This window comes from Littorina saxatilis, linkage group LG3, assembly GCF_037325665.1.
Source record: "Littorina saxatilis isolate snail1 linkage group LG3, US_GU_Lsax_2.0, whole genome shotgun sequence".
Taxonomy (NCBI): domain Eukaryota; kingdom Metazoa; phylum Mollusca; class Gastropoda; order Littorinimorpha; family Littorinidae; genus Littorina; species Littorina saxatilis.
In genome coordinates, this window is record NC_090247.1 from 22466911 (window position 1) to 22472547 (window position 5637).

A 5637-nucleotide genomic window follows, 5' to 3' on the forward strand; every position below is an offset into this window, starting at 1 on the left:
GGGTATGCTTTGCGCTGGTGTTATACTGTTTGGCTTTCCTTTTCCTCCAGTTTTGTTTTTCTCTAACACTATCTCTCTCGAGTTCGAGTTTTCTCTCTCTGTTGTGGGTTTGTGGTGTTTGTATGTGTGTATGTACGCGTGCACGCGCGTGTGTATGCGTGTTTTTGAGCACTATGTCTGTGTGTGTGCTTGTGTGTGTTTGTGTGTGTTTGCGTGTGTGTGTGTGTGTGTGTGTGTGTGTGTGTGTGTGTGTGTGTGTGTGTGTGTGTGTGTGTGTGTCTGTGTCTGTGTGTGTGTGTGTGTGTCTGTGTGTCTGTGTGTTAGCCTCATGTCTGTTGGCATTTCTGACTGTATTTAGAACAATGAGTTGTTGCTTTCGCAACTTTTCTGTCCTGAAAATCAGCATATTCTTACGCATTTTCCCTCGTTTCTGAAATCAACATCAACTTCTTTAAAGGCACAGTGCAGCTCACAGCCTTCGTTTTGCGTTTTTGTTGCAGCTGAATGCATTTACAGTTCAAAAATCCACATATGGTAGTAAAACAAACCCAAAACTACCCAACGACGACATCTGTGAAGCTCGACAGTTTCTTGTTCACGCGAGTGCATAAATTAACCTAGTTATTACGTGGTGTTTGGTCGGAGTTCGATTCAACTGAGTGATTCCGGCCTCCATTTTGTTTTACACAAACTCATGATGACGTCTGACATAGTTTGCTCAGTAGTGACGTGTCTTTTTGTGCATGATGTGGTGATCTACCTGATCTAAATTTAGATCCAAAAATAGGTCAAGACCAGCCGGGTCCGAGTACGAAATTAATTCGTAAAAAAATCGCAGTTCTTGACTTTTTGGGTGCAAGTCAATGAAACTTGGTAGTTCTTCTAACGGATAGCTGCCTGAGGTATGACTAAAAGCCCCAGGGGCTCCGTGCACCTGGATTTGACAAGTTCAGTACCTTTAAAGAAAAGTCAAAAACACAGTGTCTCCAGATAAATTACGGTTTCTTTGCTTTGAATAATTATTCTAATTCAACATAACATTTGACAGGTCGAGTTCCACTTATCTTCCCTTGATGTTGACATCACCAAGAAGGTGGGGGGCGGGGGGGGGGGGGGGGGAGGGGTATAGAAGACTGAAAGATATCCTCCTTCCATTGTGGACTATTTTGTAACTCGCCAGATCTGTGAAGGCTTTTATATTTGGATGAGGGCATACATCCTTCCAGTTGCACACATACCAACATTCTCTGCCCGACTTCTTTCTTGTAGTATTAGTCTATCCTGTGCAGATCGAGTAGAACTTTTGCTGAACTATTGTCACGAAGGCTGTCCTTTTTTAAGCCCAAAGTCGACTTCGCGAAGTCTTTTTAACGAAAAGTCAGTGCAAAAGCTTCATGCAGCCACCAGCTCAGTAAAGAAGACTTAACAAAGTCGATTTCGACCAATTCATTTGAGGCGTTGAGGCGTATAAATGCCACTGGTGTCAGTCTAAAGAAAATATTCCACTAAAAATCCCAAATCTGTACGGAAGCTGGCAGACTTGTGAATGTTGGTGTGTGTGTATACAAGACTTTTAGGACGCTCCTACTAAGTGTAAAAGCCTAAACACATCTTTGCTGGTTTACACGATCGCTTTACACCAGAAGGACCGTGTATTTGAGAGCAGACAACTGAGAGACATGTTGCCCCCCCCCCCCCCCCCCCCTCCTTCAACCAATTAACAATGATTTAGAATTGTGAATGTTGGTGTGTGTACAAGACTTTAAAGACGCCCCTACCCCGTGTAAAAGCCTGAACACATCTTTGCTGGTTTACACGATCGTTTACACCAGAAGGACCGTGTATTTGAGAGACAAGTTTTCTCTCCCCCACCCCCTCTCCCTCCCTCCACTCCTGTTTTGCATACTCGTGACGTGAGCCGCCGAGCCGCGTGACAGCTGCGTGACGCGTGACCGTCATGTACGTGACGTGTGTCGCAGGACTAACAGGGGCCTGAATGCATACAGTGGAACCCCCCTTTTAAGACCTCCAAAAATCTGAAAAAAGCTGGTCTTAAAAAGGAAGGAGTCTTAAAATGAAGGTATATTTACAGATGCTTATGAACAAAAAATCTTAGAAAACAGGGTGTTAATAGGGAGGGAGTTTTGAATTTGGGTCTTAAAAGGGAGGTTCCACTGTATATGCATAAATGCATCTATATGCGTACAGACAGACGTCAAGATGTAGAGAAAAAGACTGGCAGGCGGGCAGACTGGCATACAGTCATGCATAAAAACATTCGCGTACAGACAGACGTACATATTAGAGAGATACAGATTGGCTTAAATGCGGGCAGACTGGCATACATGCATAAAAACATTCGCGTACAGACAGACGTACGAATAGAGAGAGAAAGATTGGCTTGAATGCAGGCAGACTGGCATACATGCATAACAACTTTCGCGTACAGACAGACGTACGGATAGAGAGAGAAAGATTGGCTTGAATTCAGGCAGACTGGCATACATGCATACAAACTTTCGCGTACAGACAGACGTACATATAGAGAGATACAGATTGGCTTGAATGCAGGCAGACTGGCATACATGCATAAAAACGTTCGCGTACAGACAGACGTACATATAGAGAGATACAGATTGGCGTTGAATGCAGGCAGACTGGCATACATGCATAAACACTTTCGCGTACAGACAGACGTACGGATAGAGAGAGAAAGATTGGCTTGAATTCAGGCAGACTGGCATACATGCATAAAAACATTCGCGTACAGACAGACGTACGAATAGAGAGAGAAAGATTGGCTTGAATGCAGGCAGACTGGCATACATGCATAAACATTTTCGCGTACAGACAGACGTACATATAGAGAGATACAGATTGGCTTCAATGCAGGCAGACTGGCATACATGCAAAAAAACATTCGCGTACAGACAGGCGTACATAATAGAGAGAGAAAGATTGACTTGAATGCAGGCAGACTGGCATACATGCATAAAAACATTCGCGTACAGACAGACGTACGTATAGAGAGAGAAAGATTGGCTTGAATTCAGGCAGACTGGCATACATGCATAAACACTTTCGCGTACAGACAGACGTACGGATAGAGAGAGAAAGATTGGCTTGCAGGCAGACTGGCATACATGCATAAATGCATACCACGCGTACAGACAGACGTACAGATATATATAGAGAAAGACAAGCAGGTAGTCAGGCTGGTCTGATGAGACAACCCATACACAAGCACACTGTCATGCACACTGTCATGCACACTGTCACGCACACTGTCACGCACACTGTCACGCACACTGTCACGCACACTGTCACGCACACTGTCACGCACACTGTCACGCACACTGTCATGCACACTGTCACGCACACTGTCATGCACACTGTCATGCAGACTGTCACGCACACTGTCACGCACACTGTCACGCACACTGTCATGCACACTGTCACGCACACTGTCACGCACACTGTCACGCACACTGTCATGCACACTGTCATGCACACTGTCATGCACACTGTCACGCACACTGTCATGCACACTGTCACGCACACTGTCACGCACACTGTCACACACACTGTCAGTCACGCACACTGTCATGCACACTGTCACGCACACTGTCACGCACACTGTCATGCACACTGTCACGCACACTGTCATGCACACTGTCATGCACAATGTCATGCACACTGTCACGCACACTGTCACGCACACTGTCACGCACACTGTCACGCACACTGTCACGCACACTGTCACGCACACTGTCACGCACACTGTCACGCACACTGTCACTGTCATGCACACTGTCATGCACACTGTCATGCACACTGTCATGCACACTGTCACGCACACTGTCACGCACACTGTCACGCACACTGTCACGCACACTGTCACTGTCATGCACACTGTCATGCACACTGTCACGCACACTGTCACGCACACTGTCATGCACACTGTCACTGTCATGCACACTGTCATGCACACTGTCACGCACACTGTGATGCACACTGTCATGCACACTGTCACGCACACTGTCACGCACACTGTCACGCACACTGTCACGCACACTGTCACTGTCATGCACACTGTCACGCACACTGTCACGCACACTGTCATGCACACTGTCATGCACACTGTCACGCACACTGTCATGCACACTGTCACGCACACTGTCATGCACACTGTCACGCACACTGTCATGCACACTGTCATGCAGACTGTCACGCACACTGTCACGCACACTGTCACGCACACTGTCATGCACACTGTCACGCACACTGTCATGCACACTGTCACGCACACTGTCACGCACACTGTCACGCACACTGTCACGCACACTGTCATGCACACTGTCATGCACAGTCATGCACACTGTCATGCACACTGTCACGCACACTGTCACGCACACTGTCACGCACACTGTCACGCACACTGTCACGCACAAACAGACAAACGGACAGCAATGAAGACACAGCTTGGTGGTGCATGCAGCAGAAGGACCGTGTATTTGAGAGACACGTTTTCTCGTTCGTAAGATTTATTAGACGAACGTTTTCAGGCAGACAGGCAGACAGGCAGACGGACGTGTGCAGACGAATATATCTTCTTCTTCTTCTTCTTCTTCTTCTTCTTCTTCTTCTTCAATCATGGGCTGAAACTCCCACGTTCACTAATGTTTTTGCACGGGTGGATTTGTATGTGTATGACCGTTTTTGCCCCGCCATTTAGGCAGCATACATCGATTTTGGGGGAAGCAAGCTGGGTATTTTCGTGTTTCTATAACCCAACGAACTCTGACATGGATTACATGATCTTTTCCGTGCGCACTTGGTCTTGTGCTTGCGTGTACACACGAAGGGGGATAAGGCACCAGCAGGTCTGCACATAAGTTGACCTGGGAGGTTGGACAAATCTCCACCCTTAACCCACCAGGCAGCCGCGGCCGGGATTGGAACGAATACATGCAAACATGCATGTGTGGGTGAAAATAACCCACGTGCACATGCATGGGGGCCCAGTAGCTCAGTTGGTAGAGCACTGGACGTGTGATCGAAAGGTCGCAGGTTCGAATTCGGGCCGGGACGGACACGGATCAACTTTATGTGTAGACCCAGAGACGGAAGCCATGTCCCACCCCCGTGTCATCACAATGGCACGTAAAAGACCTTGGTCATTCTGCCATAAGTGCAGGTGGCTGAATACACCTAAACACGCAGACACCTGGGTAGCGCGACTCCGTTGCTGCTAGCTTTCCACTGGGAGGAAGCGACCCGAATTTCCCAGCGATGGGACAATAAAGTAATGAGAAATGAGAAATGAGAAATGCATCTTCGTAAGATTTAGTAGACGAACGTTTTCAGACAGACAAGACAGACAGGCAGGCAGACATACAAACACACAGACAGGCAGGCAGAGAGGCAAACACGCAGACACACACACAGACACGCAGACAGGTAGGCAGACAGACAGGCAGACCGAACACATACGACAGATATGCAGAACAGTCAGAGATGCAGACAGACAGACAGACAGACAGACAGACAAACGGTTTGCGAAGACATCGACAGAGTTGATAAAAATCTGCCAAGTATGCGGATTAACAGAAAGAAACAGATACGGATACAAGAAAG